This window comes from Pelobates fuscus, chromosome 2, assembly GCF_036172605.1.
Source record: "Pelobates fuscus isolate aPelFus1 chromosome 2, aPelFus1.pri, whole genome shotgun sequence".
NCBI classification, from domain to species: Eukaryota; Metazoa; Chordata; class Amphibia; order Anura; family Pelobatidae; genus Pelobates; species Pelobates fuscus.
In genome coordinates, this window is record NC_086318.1 from 233,430,668 (window position 1) to 233,452,304 (window position 21,637).

At 42.9% G+C, this 21,637-nt stretch overlaps 1 protein-coding gene across 1 annotated transcript in view; it reads left to right on the forward strand.

Moving 5' to 3' along the window:
- PDE7B (phosphodiesterase 7B) overlaps positions 1-21,637 on the forward strand; it is a 483,285-nt gene that overhangs the window by 173,858 nt on the left and 287,790 nt on the right. The window lies entirely within an intron of this gene.

Sequence of the window (21,637 nt, forward strand, 5' to 3'; positions counted from 1 at the left end):
TGTAGTGGGGGAATATGAGCTGTAGTGGGAGTTAGAGACAGTAGTGGAATATAGGTGTTTTAGTGGGGGGGGGAAGGGGCTTTAGTGGGGCGGTAGGGGCTGTAGTAGAGGGCTATGGGCTGTAGTTTGGATGAAAGGGATTGTAATTCGGGTATAAAGTGTGGGTTCTAAACACCAGAGCTTATAGGAACAAAGCTGTTTAGGGACTGGATGCTGCCAGTGATGAGCACTCTCTCCAGATTTAAAGATGGTCGCTGAGCATGCGTAGCAGCAATCATTCAATGCAAACAGAGGGGCACCAGGTCGGTATGCTGGGGCCTCTCATGGGCCCTATCCATGGCCTGGGCCCTCTGACATTGCCAGAATGATGAATCTGCCCTGATACACCCAAACAGCTTCATTAAGCTAAAGTTGTTTTGATGCCTTTAGTATTCCTGAAAAGACACTACTAACTGTGTAAGATATACAAAGTTGTGTTTAGAGAAAGTTTTCATTCCATGAGAGAAATATCTTCAGCAACCATGTCATTCTAGAAGCTACGATAATGTATACATTTTGTACAAATGTATATCTGGAATATTTCTAGATCTGGGCAACTGGTGTATTGTGCTTTATGTTTGGCAGAAATACTTATGTTTCACATCTACCGTTTCAATGCCTCCCAACATGTCACATGGACAAAAAGGGACACTTTCATTTTAGGGATGTGAGTGGGGGTGTGGCCAAGGGCATGGCTGTTATGATAAATATTAGACGACTTAATAATAATGTACTGTATGCAACTAAAATGTAACTTGGAACAAGAACAATGCATCTTATTTACACAGACTGATTTATTAACAGATATACTAGTTTTGAGACACATTACAGTGTGAATATTATGGGTTTGGAGCTGTTATACACTCACACACAAATCAAGAATTAGTAGATCCTAAAAAAGAACATTAGGATTAGAATAGATAAAGGGGATAGACAGATTTGTTCCAAAATATTGGCGGTGCCTCCTAAGAGTTATGTGTTTTCTACCATTTTATTATCTGCCTTTTAGACAATGAGATATAGCTTGCCCCGTTTACTCATTAATGTTCCCACTCCCAGTTACTTATGGATAATGAATACATGAAACTAAAAAAATTTAAAACAAAAGTTTAATTACAGCTAGCCATTAGGAGTCTGGTAAAATGCTGGATGAAGATCATGTTAAATCTAGTTCAAATTCAGATACAGTGCCACTTGTGAGTTAACCCTGTTTTCCGATATAGATATCATAGAGTTGCGCTGGAGCTAGAAGAGCTGTTTTAGTGGCAAGCATGTTCATTTGTACCATAATGCTGCTCTTTCAGTTTGTTTTAAAAACTGGATTCTACTGATAATGGCTAGTCACTTGGAGTTAATATATTTTTGTAAGTCACAGTGATTCCTTTTTTAAAATAGAGAGACGAGTTATGTTGCAAAAAAAAAAAAGAAATGCTGTGACTAGTCTGTTATGTTTCTGGGAGCTTGTTGAACATTAAATTTGGATCCTGTTTGTGATTCTCGTTTCTAATTCCCAGAAGCCACGTGAAAAGAGTTTCTTGGCATTCTATCTACAGAAAACTTTGTGTGGACATTTAAGACATATAAATTATATGTGTTGACAGAAGCCAAATACTAAAGACAAATACACAATTTAGTGTGATTTTAACTAAATGTTTTAAAAAAAGTAATCTGTTCTCCAGAAATTTTGGTGTGTTTACCTCATCTTGCCTTCAAATTTTAGTCATAGTGAGAAGCTACATAAGGCAAATGATTACGGCATTTTGTGACCAGTAATGTATATATTTATAAATGTTGCTCTACAAAATCTGTTATTAATTTTTACTTTTAAAAGTCTCTGAACTAGCTGGTCTCATGGGGCATAACATAGGTTTATGTCTTAGGTATTCAAATACCAGAGCTCCCTCTGTTCCTCAACTATAATTTCCATAAATCCAAGTCAGTCTCAGACACAGTAAGCAGTTGACAAAGACTCATCGGAGTTGTAGTTAACTAACAGCTCTGGTTAGATATGTATACTCTTTGTCTGGTTTAAGTATTAGTACTCTTTGCCCGGTGGAATGAGAGTGACTTTGTTTTAGACATTATTTATAAAATATTCACATGGACAGGAATCATTATTTAGTTTGGTTGGAATCCTTGTAGACTAGGACAGAACCAGTCAGTTAGAAATATAGGTGTTCTTGAGGATGCAACCTTTTGAATCCTCAGTTGTATTTCCAGAGCAATTTCTGTATGTATATCACAATCAATGAAACAAATCTAATGAAGCACTCACGTTTTTCAGAATTCTGGAAATACTGGAGGGATCTCTCTTACATTTTGTGTAACAACATACCAACAGGTTTCAGAGTACGTAACAAAATCTAGATGCTTTTCTTCAGGGTTGGACTGGGACATTAATTCAGCCTGGGCATTTAAAGGCAGAGCAGCCATCGGAAGGGTTTGGCCCAAGAGTGTGCATGTTGTGTCATCACCAATGACATTCATGCCTCTCCAAAGTGGGCACATTTGTTTAATACCCCTCAGGTCAGTCCACCTGTAGCATGGGGCTGATAGGCGATGTGTGTGTGAGGGGGAGATAATAGGGGATGTTTTGTGATGGCAGAATAAGAGATCTAGAGTGTGGAAGGGGAAAATGGGGCTACAGAGTGTGAGAATGGACATGGGACTGCATGGTGTTGAGAAGGGACATGGGGCTGCACGGTGTGAGAAGGAGACATGGGGCTGCATGGTGTGAGAGGGGACATGGGGCTGCAGGGTGTTGAGAAGGGACATGGGGCTGCAGGGTGTGGGAAGGAGACAGGGGGCTGCAGGGTGTGGGAAGGGGACATGGGGCTACACGGTGAGAGATGGTATCATGGGGATTCTGGGTGTGAGGGAGAAAGGGTCTGCAGGGTGTGAAAGGGGACACGGTGCTGCAGTGTGAGAGCGGTCCAGGGGCTGCTTGGTGAGAGGGGGGACATTAGGCTGCTGGGTGTGAAAGGGAACATGGGGCTGCTGTGTGAGAGAGGGGACATTGGACTGCTGGGTGAGAGAGGAGGCAGGGGCTGCTGGGTGAGAGAGGAGGCAGGGGCTGCTGGGTGAGGGGGGTAGTGCTTGCTGGGTGAGAGGTGGGGCAAGGGCTGCTGGGTGAGAGGGGCTGTGACAGGGGGTTGAGGGGTTGTGACAGGGGGTTGAGGGGCCTTGACAGGGGACAGACCACGTGGTAAATCTCACGATCTCCAGTCAGCTCTGACAGGCGGGAGATCGCGAGACACTTCAGTCTGCAGCTCACTCCCGGCGGAGCTGCAGACAGGAGGCTGGCTCTCTCCCGGGCAGACTGACTGGAGGGGCCTTGCACCCAGCAGCATTATGACCGTCATGGTGTCTGCCCTGAGGCAATTTACGCAGCCGCGAGGCCTCCATCAGCGCGAGGCCTTAGGCGGCCGCCTAAATCACCTAATTAGAGAGCCGCCTCTGTACCCTAAGTACAAGGCCAAGCTGACCCTCCAGTGGCCACAGCAGAAAAAGGTAAAGGTTCTGGAGTGGCCATTACAGTCTCCTTACCTTAATATCATCAAGTCACTCTGGGGAGATCTCAAAGTGTGGTTCATGCAAGACGACCAAATACTTTGCATGACCTGGAGGCATTTTACCAAGACGAATGGGCAGCTCTACCACCTGCAAGAATTAGGTGCCTTATAGACAACTATTACAAAAGACTGCTTTCTGTCGTTGATGCTAAAGGGGGCAATACACAGTATTAGGAACTAAGGGTATACAGACTTTTGAACAGGAGCCATTTTATTTTTTCTTTGTTGCCATGTTTTTGTCAGGATCGGGACAGGGATCCAACACGCAGAGTACAAAGAGTAGAGAGATACGTATACCGGACCTTAGAATGGCCGGACTTAACGTAAGAACTACGTATAGAATGGTCAGAGACAAGCCGAGGTCGAGGGAACGAGAAGACAGGTAAGCGAGAGACAAGCCGAGGTCAAAGGATAACAGAGAAGCAGGAGAGTAATAACAAAGCCGGGTCAGAACCAAAAGACAATCAGGATACAAGAGCACTGTGTGACTAGACTGGCTAGAACCACGACAGGGCAATGAGAAAATGCGGAAAGCTCCATTAAATACCCTGGCTCTAGAGAGTAATCACGCCTCCGACGAGTCCTGATTCGTGTTCCGGACTTGAGTGGCAGGTCGGACTGGATTAGCGTCATGACGTCGGCTATTGAGCGTCGCGTCATAAAAGGAAGTAGCTCCCTCGCGGCTGGCGTGTAAACGACCGAGGGAACCGCGAGGAACGGGAGAAACAGACCTTCTGGAAGGAGAAACGTCTAAGTCTCTACCCCTCTCAGAGGTAGAGACTACAGGTACCCTGACAGTTTTGTTTTATGATTGTGCCATTCTATTATAACCTACAGTTGAATATGAATCCCATAAGAAATAAAAGAAATGTGTTTTGCCTGCTCGCTCATGTTTTCTTTAAAAATAGTACATATATTACCAATTCTCCAAGGGTATAAAAATTTTGACCAAAACTGCATCATGGTGATATGGGAATCCATTTCACTTTGTTTTAATGATATATTTTTTTCATGTTTCTTGTAATTTCTTGCACATATAAAGTGATATGTATGGTAACTACCATATGATATTCTATGTTAATCTTTAGACCTTTATTCAAGTTTTGTCCATGCTGCACAAGTCTGCTTTTATATATGACAGGGAGTAATTAAAAGTAACAATTGAAGGAGAGAACCAAAGGAGGGGCTTGTAAAAGTAGCACACAGTCTGAATAGTATATTTGAAGTCAGCTATTTGAATGTGTTTGAATATTATGTGGTGAAAATTTATATATTAATAATAGTAATTGTAATGCTTTGGGGAAAAAATGAAATACCATGTGTAACAAAGTATGCTGACACCAGGCTCTGGATGACGAACATGCCCAGTATGTGCTCAGTGCTTCTGTATGAGGATTATTTGCTTGGACACAGATCATCAAACTTTAAGATCTCCCAGTGGTGGAGCGCTGTCAAGATTCTGTACTGAAGCAGAATTCCATGTAAGCTTAATTGCATTTTTGAAAGTTTTTTTTTATATCTGGTAAAGAAGCACACTAACCTTTAAATATAAAGTTCTTACACCCGAAAGAAGAATAATTATTGGGGAAAAAAATAACTATTGGATATTAATATGTATTTGCACAGAATTGTAGCAATATAAGTATCTAGAATGATCATCAGAAAATATAAATTAACATAGTGAGAAATTATATATTTAATTGCTTTATGGTATGTTAAATTACTACTCGGCTCCTATCCAGCAGTGACAGGCAGTTAAAGGAACACTATAGTCACCTAAATTACTTTAGCTAAATAAAGCAGTTTTAGTGTATAGATCATTCCCCTGCAATTTCACTGCTCAATTCACTGTCATTTAGGAGTTAAATCACTTTGTTTCTGTTTATGCAGCCCTAGTCACACCTCCCCTGGCTATGATTGACAGAGCCTGCATGAAAAAAAAACTGGTTTCACTTTCAAACAGATGTAATTTACCTTAAATAATTGTATCTCAATCTCTAAATTGAACTTTAATCACATACAGGAGGCGCTTGCAGAGTCTAGAAAGCTATTAACATAGCAGGGGATAAGAAAATCTTAATTAAACAGAACTTGCAATAAAGAAAGCCTAAATAGGGCTCTCTTTACAGGAAGTGTTTATGGAAGGCTGTGCAAGTCACATGCAGGGAGGTGTGACTAGGGTTCATAAACAAAGGGATTTAACTCCTGAATGGCAAAGTATTGAGCAGTGAGGCTGCAGGGCCATGTTCTATACACCAAAACTGCTTCATTAAGCTAAAGTTGTTCAGGTGACTATAGTGTCCCTTTAATGGGGCAACCCCTAGTGAGACTGGTCACTATGGGATAAATGAGAAGAAAAAAAAAGGAGAAGTGCCGGGAGAGAGCGGGAAATAATAACTGTATCGCTGATGGAGTGACAAATATCAGCCAATTAGGCAAGGTATTTCTAAAAATAAAACTTTTTTTTTTTTTTTTTTTTTTTTAAATTCTTTATTTTATTGAGGCGTATAGTAGCAAGGGTACAGAATGAAGAGAGGGAGATGATATGAATACGTACAAGTAGGGATTAATACAACTCAGTATGTATCACCTCAGATAGTTGTCTGCCTCTTTTTATATTAAGTAAATGGTTAGTAAATGTTAATTATAACATGCTGTTTAGTCATGACTAGAGTGAATGAGCATATAACACTTAGCTAGCCTAGGAGAAGATCTAGACAAATGAGATGCAAGTATAAACATTAGAACAAGAGAAACTAAAACAAGCTGATTAATCCTAGTGCTGCCTATAGTTATTATCATGTGTTGCTAGCTAGCTTAAATCAGGTTAGGTATCATGCTGGGTGGGCCTTTGAACTGACACATATGAAATTACAGCAGAGCTAGAAAGTTGCTGGGTGCAGCTATTATTGTGAAACATGCAAGCATGGGTCCCCGTTTTACATTACTGTATAATTGCTATCATAGTTGCATAGGGGTCACTGAAGATATGAGTTAAAATCATAGTGTATGCTGGGCTAGGCATCAATATAAGGTGGCTGCCCCTAGCTATGTATGGCAACGATTATATAGGAAGCAAATGTTATAGCCTAGCCTCAGCAAACTTAAAAAGTGGTTATGGAGGGGTCACTGCCAGGCAAATTTAAGGTAGCCGCGAGGGCTATGTGGGACCATTTAGCCACGACATCATGCTGTTAAGTCTCAGGGTGTGTGTGGCAGAACAGCCCAGAAAGATAAGCGAACAGTCAGCCTATGCCTAGAGCCGGGAAGCAGAGGGAAGGCAAGCGTAGGGCTTGGGGGCTCACAGTTGCCACTAGATAGTCTTGTAGGGAGTTCATGTAGCCCAGCAAGTTCAGGTGGAGGTCGGCATATCCCCGCCAGGGCACAGTGCTCTTCCGGCCCCAGGTCTGTGCGAGAGCTTGCATCTGGGTTCTGGTTCTCTTGAAGACCTTATCCTTCCGCCGCCTGGGGTATGCAGAGGATCCGTGGGGTGCGGGCAGCCGGCGGCGAGTGATCCTCCGCACCTGTGGGTGAAGCTGTGAGGCTGAGCCTCGTTTGGCTCTCGGCCTAGGAAGCATGTTAGCAGCGGGGACCCCTCGTGGGAGCTTGGAATTCCCCCCCAGCTCACCCTTCTCTTGCATGTGGTCAGGGTTTGAGGGTGTCCCATTCCCCCTCCGTTTACTTCCGTCTAGATCTCTTACTTGCTGCCGGGTTGGGGATGGTGCTGTGCGAGCCTCAATTGCTGCCCAGAAACGGTTAAAGATTTCATCCAGTCGCTTTACTGTTTGCTCCTCATAACTCTGCTGTATACAAGAGGGCTGCTTGTGCTCATGAGGTAAGGGCACTGTCGCCATCTTTGGAGATCCTGCAGTCGTGTGAGGTGATGAAGTTCCTGAGGGTGTCGCGTGGCTCACCAAGATTTCTCCGGTGCGGCCTCTTGGTTCTGACGTTGTGGTGCTTGTTCCAGCGCCCTGTGCGGACCGGGATATCCCCCACCGGTCCAAAGGGGGGGGGGTAGGAGGTAGGAGGTTTGAGGTGTCTGGGAGCCTGTTCTCTAGCGAGGTGAGCGGCCGCCTCTCCACGCTTCGATCCCTGGTAGGCCTCAGCAGGTTTTTTAGGGTTCCCGGCTAGTGTCAGGCATGCTTCGGGTGTCAAAGGGTTCCTCCGGGTATCCCCTCCTCGCTTATTCTCCTCCAGAAAGTGGACGTGCCGGTTTTCTGCGGGTTTTCCCCCCAAAACAGCAGTTTTGGTCAGGAGCTTGGGTCCTGCACGTCTGCTCAGCCTGGAAGCTAGCCTCCGCCCCAAAACTTAACTTTTAATATAGCGATTAAGAGGTGAAATAAGTATGTAAATTGTATGTAAATTGCACCAGTGCTGTCATATGTACGATAAAACGAGAAAAACATTTTTCAATAAAAAAAAAAAAAAGAGGTGAAATAAGTCTGTTTTTTCTCATGTAATCCCTCACATTTTCATGCTTCACCACTGGAACTGCCGAACTTAGACACCAGACTGGCAGGAAATTTAGCCAATAACGGGAACCATGAGCTAGAACTCTCCAGAGCGGTGTGAGACAGGGGGAGAAAGACATGCTGCAGCAGTGAAGGTGTGTGAGGCCTAACTGTGGAGCTGAGTGAATCTATGGTGAGCTGCATCCTGATCCAGTGACACAACTGTGGACAGTGTGAATCCTGTGTGTTCTGTCAGCTGATCCCTGATCCAGTGACAAAACTGTGGATCAGGATCCAGACACAGCAAATGTCTGACTGACCCTGGAGATTCCATTTGGCCTTGTATACCTGACTAGTGGTATGGCGTATCCTTTCCCTCTGCCACAGTGTACCTATCAGCCATTAGTGTGAAGTGAGGGTGGGTATTACTTGCCTTACTTTTATCTGCCATTATCCTTTAATACATGTTCATGCTATTTTACTGTTACTATTGTGTATGTTAGTTGTTTACTATGTTCCTGCCTGGAATACCCATCCATGGCCTGGGTGCCCAGTCAGGTAGAGGTCATTGTATGTACCCCAACTCCCACATAGTGGAGTATTAGGAACCCCTTGTAATGCAGGAAGAGGTAACCGAGTATGTGGGTCACGGGGAGTGTCAGCCCCCTGGGTCAAAAGTCCATTACAGACAAATTACAGGGGCATCTATACTTTATTTTGCTCTACATGGATACTTCACATTTTGAACTGTTGCTGTTCTTCCTGAGCCTCCTCCCCATGCATGTATGCTACAAACAATAAGTAGCCCTCCACTTTCATGGGCCTCTGTGCTGCCTTGACTGCAACCCCTGAATACGTAATCTGAATTAAGAGTTTCCACACTTGCTGACTATGGTAGAATAATTGTAGTGGTATGTAAAGACCCAGGCATCTTAATACTCACCTTTGTTTGGATAGCAAGAACAAAGGGCACACATAATCTGGTTGAAAATTGATGGTCCTTTATAGCCTACATGTTTCTCCTTTATGTCTTTTTATTTTTATTTTACACTTCATATGAAGACCGGGTTATTCACTAAAGTGAAAAATCAAGTTCAATTTTAGATGTATCAATCTTGATAGTAAATATTTATAAAAAAACAATATATATTCTGTACCCTATCTACCTTTTAAATGCCCTAATAATACAAATTGTCAAAAATAAAATAAAAAATAATATATATATAGCTATTCCAGTGGTTCCTTGCACTCAAGCTGTAATGCTGGGTGCATACAGCCTGGGCCAATCAGTATAGAAATGTCAATGGAAAAGCTTGCACTCACGGTCTTCAAATGGTTAGAAAGCTAAAAAAAAAAATTAAGAAAGTATAAAAAAAAAATCAATGTTTCAATCCCCGTCCGGGACTTTCATCAGGATCAAGGATAGTTTAAAAACAAGCAACAAGCATATATATAACCACATAATTAGAATAATTGACTTACCCCAGATGAAGTTAGTACCACCACCGGCGTCCCGCTGTGCAAAGGTGCTCCACCCCCACGTGCCATGATGAAGTAGTTCACGTTGCCCCAGCGACGGACACAAGCGTTGGTCGCTAGGGAAACATAGACAACAAATTTCCCCATCAGGACGGCAGTTACTGGGCAAAGGGAGCATAATAAGAGCTAGGTGATATAGTATATATAGTATAGTATGCTAAGTAAAAAAGGATTAGTGTCAAGTGCCGATCACTAACCTATTAGCAAGCATGCAGCAAGATATAGGGGAAAATAGAGGAAGGTACATAAAACATAGATTAATGCAATACAATAATGCAATATTTTTATATACTTTCTTCAAAAAAAATTTAGCTTTCTAATCATTTGAAGACCGTTAGTGCAAGCTTCTCCATTGACACACACACATATATATATATATATATATATATATATATATATATATATATACATTCAAAATATCAATGATAGCAAAACAATGTGAAACAAGCATGTGATATACAGTCAGGATCTAACTCTATAATGTGCTGACCGGGTTGAATTTGCTCCTTTACTATTAAAGGAATACTGTAGGCATCAAAATTACTTTAGCTTAATGAAGCAGTTTGGGTTTATAGATAATGGCCCTGCAGTCTTACTGCCTAATCCTCTGCCATTTAGGAGTTAAATCACTTTTGTTTCTGTCTACGCAGCCCTAGCCACACCTCCCATGCATGTGACTCACACAGCCTGCATTAAAAATAGTTTAATTTTCAAACAGATGCTAACTTGCTTTAAAAAAATGTATCCTCTGCCCTGTAAATTTTACTTTAATAACACACAGGAATCTCCTGCAGGGTCTGGAAGACTCCTAATAAAGCAAAAGATAAGCAATTCTAAATTAAACAGAATGTGCAATAAAGGAAGTTTAAACGTTAGATCTTTCTTTAAGGAAGCGTTTAGGAAGTCTGTGCACGTTACAAGGAGGTGTGACTAGGACTGTATAAATATTTACCTCCTAAATGGCAGAGAATTGAGCAATGAGACTGCAGGCAGTGGCGTACTAAGGGGGGGGGCGGGGGGGGCGGCCCGCCCCGGGTGCCACTGACTAGGGGGGTGCCATGACTTCCAGTGTCATGTGTCACCCCCCATCATTACGCTGCGCACAGCCGCAGCACCTTTGCGGCCAAACACCGGCGGGACTTCCTTCTTTATGAGGAGGAGGGGGAGGAGCGTTGCGGGCCACGGCGTCGCGCAACGTGATGACGACGTGCGCAGCGCCGTCAGTCCGCCTTCACGGATCTTCAGCGGAAGGATCCATTTCCGGGCGGTGAGGCACCCAGTGGTCGGATTCGGCGGGCAAGGAAGGCATCATCAAAATGTAAGTATAAAGTAGTTATTTTATGTCTGGGGCTGAATTAATTAAAGGGGGGGTGTATTAATTAGAGGGGGGGTGGATTCATTAAAGGGGGGGTGTATTAATTAGAGGGGGGGGTGGATTCATTAAAGGGGGGGTGTATTAATTAGAGGGGGGTGGATTAATTAAAGGGGGGGTGTATTAATTAGAGGGGGGTGTATTAATTAGAGGGGGTGGATTAATTAGAGGGGGTGTATTAATTAGAGGGGGTGGATTAATTATAGGGGGTGTATTAATTAAAGGGGGGTGTATTAATTAGAGGGGGTGGATTAATTAGAGGGGGTGGATTAATTAGAGGGGGCTGAATTAATTAAAGGGGGGTGTATTAATTAGAGGGGGTGGATTAATTAGAGGGGGCTGAATTAATTAAAGGGGGGTGTATTAATTAGAGGGGGTGGATTCATTAAAGGGGGGTGTATTAATTAGAGGGGGTGGATTAATTAGAGGGGTGTATTAATTAGAGGGGGGTGTATTAATTAGAGGGGGGTGTATTAATTAGAGGGGTGTATTAATTAGAGGGGGGTGTATTAATTAGAGGGGGTGTATTAATTAGAGGGGGCTGAATTAATTAAAGGGGGGTGTATTAATTAGAGGGGGTGGATTCATTAGAGGGGGGTGGATTAATTAGAGGGGGGTGTATTAATTAGAGGGGGTGTATTAATTAGAGGGGGTGGATTAATTAGAGGGGTGTATTAATTAGAGGGGGTGTATTAATTAGAGGGGTGTATTAATTAGAGGGGGGTGTATTAATTAGAGGGGGTGTATTAATTAGAGGGGGTGTATTAATTAGAGGGGGTGGATTAATTAGAGGGGGTGTATTAATTAGAGGGGGTGGATTAATTAGAGCGGTGTATTAATTAAAGGGGGGTGTATTAATTAAAGGGGGGTGGATTAATTAGAGGGGGGTGTATTAATTAGAGGGGGTGGATTAATTAGAGGGGGTGGATTAATTAGAGGGTGGTGGATTAATTAAGGGGGGTGTATTAACTAGAGGGGGGTGTATTAATTAGAGGGGGTGTATTAATTAGAGGGGGTGGATTAATTAGAGGGGTGTATTAATTAGAGGGGGTGGATTAATTAGAGGGGTGTATTAATTAGAGGGGGTGGATTAATTAAAGGGGGTGGATTAATTAGAGGGGTGTATTAATTAAAGGGGGTGGATTAATTAGAGGGGTGTATTAATTAGAGGGGGTGGATTAATTAGAGGGGTGTATTAATTAAAGGGGGGTGTATTAATTAAAGGGGGTGGATTAATTAGAGGGGGTGTATTAATTAGAGGGGGTGGATTAATTAGAGGGTGGTGGATTAATTAAGGGGGGTGGATTAATTAGAGGGGGTGTATTAATTAGAGGGGGGTGTATTAATTAGAGGGGGTGTATTAATTAGAGGGGGTGTATTAATTAAAGGGGGGTGTATTAGAGGGGGGTGTATTAATTAGAGGGGGTGTATTAATTAGAGGGGGTGTATTAATTAGAGGGGTGTATTAATTAAAGGGGGGTGGATTAATTAGAGGGGTGTATTAATTAGAGGGGGTGGATTAATTAGAGGGTGGTGGATTAATTAGAGGGGGTGTATTAATTAGAGGGGTGTATTAATTAAAGGGGGTGTATTAATTAAAGGGGGGTGGATTAATTAGAGGGGTGGATTAATTAGAGGGTGGTGGATTAATTAAGGGGGGTGTATTAATTAGAGGGGGGTGTATTAATTAGAGGGGGTGTATTAATTAGAGGGGTGGATTAATTAGAGGGGTGTATTAATTAGAGGGGGTGGATTAATTAGAGGGTGGTGGATTAATTAAGGGGGGTGTATTAATTAGAGGGGGGTGTATTAATTAGAGGGGGTGTATTAATTAGAGGGGTGGATTAATTAGAGGGGGTGGATTAATTAAAGGGGGGTGTATTAATTAGAGGGGGGTGTATTAATTAGAGGGGGTGTATTAATTAGAGGGGTGTATTAATTAGAGGGGGTGGATTAATTAGAGGGGTGTATTAATTAGAGGGGGTGGATTAATTAGAGGGGTGTATTAATTAAAGGGGGTGGATTAATTAGAGGGGTGTATTAATTAGAGGGGGTGGATTAATTAGAGGGGTGTATTGATTAGAGGGGGTGGATTAATTAGAGGGGTGTATTAATTAAAGGGGGGTGTATTAATTAAAGGGGGTGTATTAATTAGAGGGGGGTGTATTAATTAGAGGGGGTGTATTAATTAGAGGGGGTGGATTAATTAGAGGGTGGTGGATTAATTAAGGGGGGTGTATTAATTAGAGGGGGGTGTATTAATTAGAGGGGGTGGATTAATTAGAGGGGGTGGATTAATTAAAGGGGGGTGTATTAATTAGAGGGGGGTGTATTAATTAGAGGGGTGTATTAATTAGAGGGGGTGGATTAATTAGAGGGGTGTATTAATTAAAGGGGGGTGTATTAATTAAAGGGGGGTGGATTAATTAGAGGGGGGTGTATTCATTAGAGGGGGTGTATTAATTAGAGGGGGTGGATTAATTAGAGGGTGGTGGATTAATTAAGGGAGGTGTATTAATTAGAGGGGGGTGTATTAATTAGAGGGGGTGGATTAATTAGAGGGGGTGGATTAATTAAAGGGGGGTGGATTAATTAAAGGGGGGTGTATTAATTAGAGGGGGGTGTATTAATTAGAGGGGGTGTATTAATTAGAGGGGGGTGGATTAATTAGAGGGGGTGGATTAATTAGAGGGGGTGGATTAATTAAGGGGGGTGTATTAATTAAAGGGGGGTGGATTAATTAGAGGGGGTGTATTAATTAGAGGGGGGTGTATTAATTAGAGGGGGGTGTATTAATTAGAGGGGAGTGTATTAATTAGAGGGGGGTGCATTAATTAGAGGGGGGTGGATTAATTAGAGGGGAGTGTATTAATTAGAGGGGGGTGCATTAATTAGAGGGGGTGTATTAATTAGAGGGGGTGGATTAATTAGAGGGGGTGGATTAATTAGAGGGGGTGGGTTAATTAGAGGGGGTGGATTAATTAGAGGGGGTGGATTAATTAGAGGGGGGTGGATTAATTAGAGGGGGTGGATTCATTAAAGAGGGGTTGTGGATTAATTAAAGGGGATGTGGATTAATTCAAGGGGGTGCAGCACGGGGGAAGTTTATTTAGAGGGGGTATGTTTAATTAAAGGGGGGTGCAGGTTGTTTTTTTTATTACGGGGGTTGCAGTATTTTATTTATTAAGGGAGGATGTGCACTGCAGATTTTTGTTTTTTATTAAGGGGGTGTGCAGGGTTTTTATTAAGGGGGGCATGTTTTTTTGTTAGGGGGTTGTGAAAGTTTTTGTTTTTCATTAAGGGGGTGTGCAGGGTTTTTATTAAGGGTTTACATGATTTTTTTAATTAAGGTGGGTTGTGCAGGTTTTTGGTTTTTTTAAGGGGGTGTGCAGCTTTTTTTTTTTAATTAAGGGGGATGTGCAGGGTTTTTTATGTGTAGGGAGTGTATGAAATTTATGTGATCGGGGTGCAGGGTTTTTATGTGTACGGAGTGTATGAAATTTATGTGATTAGTGTGCAGGGTTTTTATATGAAGGGCGAAGGGCAGGGGTTTTCTAGAAGGGGCGAGACCAGGGGCTTTGTAGAAAGGGGCAGGGAAGGAGTTTTCTAGAAGTTTCTCACCAGCCCCTTTCTACAAAAGCACTGGTCTTCCCCCTTCTACAAAAATATTGCATTTATACAAAACCCCTGCCCTGGCCCCCTTCTACAAAACCTCTGCCCTAGCCGCTACATCTTTTGAACTCAAATCCCTTTCCTATGCTATTTCTAAGGATCCGCTCAATAAAGTGGTATGGTTGCCAGGTCCCTCTAGTTTTAACCCTGCAGCTGAAAACACATGTTTCACTGAGGGTTAATCCAGCCTCTAGTGGCTGTCTCACTGACAGCCGCTAGAGGCGCTTCCGCAATTCTCACTGTAAAACTTACCGTGAGAAGACGCTGGACGTCCATAGGAAAGCATTGAGTAATGCTTTCCTATGGGCAGTTTGAATGCACTTGCCGCGCATGCGCATTCGGATCTAACGTCGGCAGGGGGAGGGAGGGAGCCCGACGTTGGAGAAAGGTAAGTGGCTGAATGGGTTTTAAGGGGTGACCTCTTCTCCCCCGCCGATGTCAGCTCCCGAGTGGAGCCGAATGCACATGCGCGGCAAGAGGTGCGCGCACATTCAAACAGTCAATAGGAAAGCAAAAAATTGTGGGTGTTTTCTTACATTTTTATTATGGGGGGGGGGGTGCCACACTCAGGGTCCGCCCCGGGTGCCAAATGCTCTAGGTACGCCCCTGACTGCAGGACATAAGCTATACAATAAAACTGATTCATTGAGCTAAAGTTCTTTTGGTGCCTACAGTATCCCTTTAACAGAAATTAAGCTGGAATTTTGTTTTAATTACTAGGCAGAGTAAAACAGAATAAGGGACCCTACCTTTTGCTGTTGTATAGTGATATTATTACAGAAGTTGGACAGTTTCACAATTATACTCTTTTGAATTATTAGATACATTGTTTAAGGCTAGTTTAATAAAAAAAAAAAAGAAAATTGAAAATTACATTTAAACTTTCCCAACTATTACTTATTAATGTCTAAGAAAGACTACTTAAAGGGACGCTATAGTCATCAAAACAACTTTAGTGAATTTTTTTAATGAAGCCCTTTTAATGTATAGATCATGCGTCTGAAGTCTTGTTGCTCAAGTCTCTGCCATTTAGGAGTTAAATAATTTTTGTTTCTGTTTATGGAACCCAAACCACACCTCCTCTGACTGTGACTGACACAGCCTGCATGAAAACATAATCATTTAATTTTCTATTAGATGTAACTTACTTTCAAAGTTTTTTTTGTTTTTTGTTTTTTTCTCCTGCTCTGTAAATTGAACTTTAATTACATACAGGAGGCTCCTGCAGGATATACCAAATTCTAAGTTAAACAGTATTTGCAATAAAAGAAGTGTAAACATTAGATGACTCTTTACAGGAAGTGTTTAGGAGGCTGTGGAAGTCACATGCCAGCAGGTGTGGCTAGGGCTGCAACAACAAGGTGATTCAGTTCTTAAATGGCAGAGAATTGAGCAGTGACAGTTCAGAAGCATGATCTATACACCAAAACTGCTTCATTAAGCTAAAGTTTTTTGGGTGACTGTGTCCTTTTAATACCAATTTAGCATGCTAACTTATAGCAAATGCAGAAAACTCTGTTAATTAAGTTGTTCAAAGTCAGTATCACTCTTACTCTAAAATATTTAAAAGACACTGGTTAAGGAGCTTTGTTGAACTGTGTATTAACAGGATTGAGGCCAATGACATTGTAAATAGAATTTAAGTACATTAGAGAACATGACCCTATTGGGTAACTGTGCCCAGCCATATATAGTTCCTTATTATAGATACATCAGTTTATTTATACTATGATGCGAAAATTTTTACTCTTTCTGTTCTAATATTCCACCTTATCCCAATGTTTTGAATATCTATCCCCAGTAGAATATTTCTTAACACACTATCCACAAAGAAAATGTTTCCTTGTTCCACCTAAACATTAGAGCATTTTCTCTCTTCTCACAATCCTAACTGCTGCAGAATCTGTATGTTCCCTCAGCTCACAGCAGGGGGCACAACACTCTGCATCTTAAATCTCAAAAGTATTGATGACTAGTGTACATCCAAATAACCATCCTTTGCTGACTTTGTTTTTTTTTGGGTTAGTAAATAAAAGGTTGACACTAGCAGACCTGACAAGATTAAATGTAACAATGTTTGAGGCAGGATACATAGTAAAGGCAGCTGACATTTCAATGAAGGTCTTTAAACCCTGTTTTATAACTAAATTAAATTTGTATTTAGCAAGCATGGTTTTGTGGTATAATAGCAAAACAAACTTATAAACTATTAGTATAATGACACCATTTGAGCAAAATTTTAAACTGACCTGGTATTAACAGGTTAAAAGAACAACTAAGTGTATTATCTCTAATGCAAGGGGATTGCATAAAAGGATTATTTTAATCTCCCCCTCCCTCCTTTATTGCTTTTCACCTTCCAGACTAATGCATGCCACGTCAGGAACAGGTCGTAAGTGTACATGAATCGCTGTCTTTTTAGTGATCCACGTGTAGATCCCACTTGTATACCATTTTATTATTAAAATATATATAGTGCCAAAATATTCCGCAACACTTTACAAGAGGTGAGTATGGCCCTGTTCAAATGAGCTTTCATAACAACAGTTATATACATAGTATTGTCCATCCTAAGCCCAAATAATGAGCCATCCCCTTACACAACCAGGAAGACTCCACCCCAAATTCATATGCATGACTGTATGTGACTGCATACATCCCTACAATGTTTGTGTGTGACTGCATACATCCCTAAAAGGTTTATATGTGTATCTACTTGTATGTGCAATGTGTGCATGCTCTTGTGATTGTTTCTGATTGATTGTGTACAGCGGCATACATACCGCGGTCGCAGGGGTCGCAGCTGCGACCGGGCCCGCCACTCCAGGGGGCCCGGCTGCCCTGCGGACCCCTGTGACCTGGGTATCCGCCGCTATCATCTTCTGCGGCCCCGGCCCACCGCCGGGGCCGCCATCTATGGGGTCCATCGGGTGGCCCATGCTGTCCCATGCTGGTGGCCCATGCTGGATTGTAAGGTGCTCGGTCAGCGCTGGGCGCTTTAACAGCGCGACCGGGCCCCCTGTGATTACATCACACGCTGGGAGGAAGTGACTGCACGTCACTCCTCCAAGCATACAGAGAGCCCTGAGAGTCAGAGTGGGAACTCTGACTCCCGTCCACCTGAGCCACCACTGGACCCCAGTCACCCTCCTGCACCTAAAAGGTAAGAAACAGGAGGGTGACTTAAATATTGTGTGTTTGTATGTATGTATGTGTGTGTGTCTGTCTGTCTGTGTGTGTGTGTGCCTGTGTCTGTTTGTATGTATGTCTATGTATGTTTGTGTATGTGCTTGTCTGTTTGTATGTATGTCTGTCTGTCTGTCTGTATGTGTCTGCCTGTGTGTATGTGTGCCTGTCTGTTTTTTTATGTATGTGTCTTTGTATGTGTCTTGTGTGTGTGTGTGTGTCTGTCTGTATGTGTGCCTGTCTGTTTGTATGTATGTGTCTGTGTGCCTGTTGGTTTGTATGTATGTGTATGTGTGCCTGTTGGTTTGTATGTATGTGTGTGTGTGCGCCTGTCTGTTTGTATGTATGTGTATGTGTGTATGTGTCTCTATGTATGTATGTGTGTGTGTGTCTGTCGGGGGGGAATAGGAAGGGGGGGCTCACGGATCATTTTCGCACCGGGCCCCATGGTTTGTGTGTACGCCACTGATTGTGTATGTATGTATAAATGTGCATGTCATTGTATAAGTAAGGTGCATGTGTATGTGACGAAGTATATGGGTGACTGCATATGTATGTGTAATGTCTGTAGCTGCATATTAAATGCAAACATACCATACCGGTGAAGGTTGTTCCTTCTGGTCAGTGAGTTTTGGTGAGATGTTGCTTCTAGCGGGTTAATGGCGTAGAAAATTGGTAACTCAATGTACAGTGTATAAGGTCACCAGAGCCCATACCGCATAGCAGCTAAATATTCAGCAGTCGGTAGAGAGGTGAGTGAGGAAACATAAAATGGATGGGTCAACTGTCTGCTCCTCTGACCCTTTAACAAATGTACATGTTTAAAAAAAAAAATGAGAATGCATAGTGCCAACCCCTTCCATGGCCAGATTAAGAGCCCAGTGGGCCTGGTGCTGACAATTATGATGGGCCTAATTACAAAATCTTATCGACCCAAAACACTAAAACAGTCCTACCTCCCAAGCGTCAAGTATCTGATGGAGATGGTGCTGGTTCTGGAGGGAAACCATAGGATGCACAAAGAGAAAACACATACCCTATGCTAATCTCATGCTTTCATCTTTCAAGTAAATCCATACCACCTAACAGCAGTGTCCAGTAAAGCAGGAAGTCTAAGGACTGGATAAAAGGGTGGGTCATTGACACAAATCACATAACCAGAACTGCTGAAAGGAGCGAACATACCCCAAAATGGGGCATATCTGTGTCCCCATGTTTCCCAGTCCCTTAGTGCCTGTGTCCCCATGTCTCCCAGTGTCCCCATGTCACGAGGAGACATTGGGACACTGGCAGACATGGGGACACTGAGATACTAGGGAACACTGTGAGACCTGGGGACACTGGGAGACATGGGGACATTGGGTGACTTTGAGACACGAGGGGACACGAGAGACATGGGGCACTGAGACAATGTGAATACATAGGAGACACTGTGATATATAGGGGACACTGGAGACTTGATAAAGACCTGGGTACAGGTCAAAACATTGCGGTGTCCAATAAACCTGCTTAAATCTATCACAGTGAGTGCCTAAGACTTTTTTTATAATAGGGGACACTGGGAGACTAGGGGACATTTTGAGACTAGGAAACAATGAGACACTAGGGACACTGGCACACTACAGACACTGAGAGACACCAGGGACACTGGGATACATGGGGACACTGAGATACTAGTGACACTGACTGGGAGACATGGGGACACTGGGTGTGCCCCATGTCTCCCAGGTCTCAAAGTCACCCAGTGTTCGCATGTCTCTCAGTGTGCCCTTGTCTCTCAGTGTCCTCATGTCTCTCAGTGTCCCCTAGTGTTTGTATCCCCATGTCTCCCAGTGTTCCCATGTCACTAGGACACTAGGGGACACTTAGAGACATTTGGCCACTGTGAGACATGGGGACACTGAGACACTGGAAGAGACATGGGGACTCTGGGAGACTAGGGGACTTTGGGAGACTAGGGACACTGAGAGATACCAGGGACACTGGGAGACATGGGGCACTGAGACACTTGTCTCCCAGTGTCCCAATGTCTCAGTGTCCCCAAGTCTCTCACCGTCCCCATGGCTCACAATTTCCCCTAGTGTCTCAGTGTCCCCAGGTCTCCAAGTGCTCCCTAGTGTCTCGGTGTTCACAAGTGTCCCTATGTCTCCCAGTGTCTCAGTGTCCCCATGTCTCACAGTGTCCCCTAGTGTCTTTGTGTTCCTAAGTGTCTGTGTCCCCATGTTTCCCTGCAGCCTTTCCCGCCATCCCACTTACCTGAGCTTTTGGCTGTCTCTGCAGGCTCGGAGCTGATGTCTGGACTCTCTGTGCAGAGCTGCTCCCCTTCAGATCAGTGAATAGAGAGAGGCAGGGAGAGAGATTTTGTAACTTCTTATCCCTGCCTCTCTCCACACACACAGAAACCCCTACTGGTCAGCACTGGTATTGCAGAATAATCTCTGTTTATACTGAGACTAACATTTGTATTGCCGATATTACTGCAATACCGGCACCGGCTTGGCAGGCTCAAATACCTGAGAAATACTTCTGAGAAATACCTGGGAAATACCTGGCAACCCTAAGAGTTTTGTGTAAAAATCAATGGGCCTCTCCCATGGGCTTGGGCCTGGAGCTGCAGCTCCATCAGCCCCTATGTTAATATGGCCCTGCCCCCTTCAAATGTGCCACCCTAGACTTAGACCTATTAGTATATATATATATATATATATACTAGGGATTGACCGATATTAATTTTTTTAGAACCGATAACGATAATCTGTGAACTTTTAGGCCGATAGCGGATAACTTACCGATATTCTGTATCTTTACTGTTTTGAAAAAAGAAACAATTTCTACACAAATCTACTGTTTACTGAACATGTTTATTTAATATTGTTTTAGCAAATCTTTTTTTTATTTAGTGTTAGATGCACAAAATATACATGCCAGTCAGGTTTTGTTTTCAAAAATAATTAGTGTCACCCTTCCCCTCCCTTCCCTGTCGCTTAGTGTACCTCTTTCCTCCCTAGTCTACCTCTTCCCTCCCTTTCCTGTCCCTTAGTGTTCCTTTCCCCTCACCTACCTGTCCCTTAGTGTACCTCCTCCCTTCCCTGTCCCTTAGTCATCCGCTCCCCTTTCTCCGTCCCAGTCCTTTAGTGTGTGTGCCCCTCCCCCACCCCTTAGTGGTCCTCTTTCCTACCTGGTGTGCCTCATTATTTATCTTGTAGCGCGGCTGACCACTGAGGACTATGGTACATGAGCTTTCAGTTTCTCAGACAGCACTTTCTGTCTGTTCGGCCAGGTACAGGAAACTGAAGCTTCTGTACCATGGTCCATTCTGGGAAATGTACATGTCGAGGTTCATTTCCTCAGCTTAAACAGAAAATTAAAAGTTAGTTGGCTACAAAATTCCCAATAAATTTGTCAGAATAGACAACTCCATTGCATTGCTGGTAAACTGACTGTGCGCATTTCTAAATTTGGTGTTACCAGTTGTTTTGAAACACTAGTATTTGTGTTCAGCAAAGTCTCCTGAGTATAACAGTACCCCCCATGTACAGGTGTTATAGTGTTTGTGAAAGTTACAGGGTCATATATAATGTTTTTTACATTGAAAATTGCCAGGTTGGTTATGTTGCCTTTGAGAGCTTATGGTAGCCCAGGAGTGAGAATTACCCCCATGATGGCATACCATTTGCAAACGAAGACAGCCCAGGGTATTGCAAATGGGGTATGTTCAGTTTAGTCACTTAGTCACAAATACTGGCCAACATTAGCGTTCATAATTGTGTTTTGCATTTTTAACACACAAGCAAATATAAATGCTA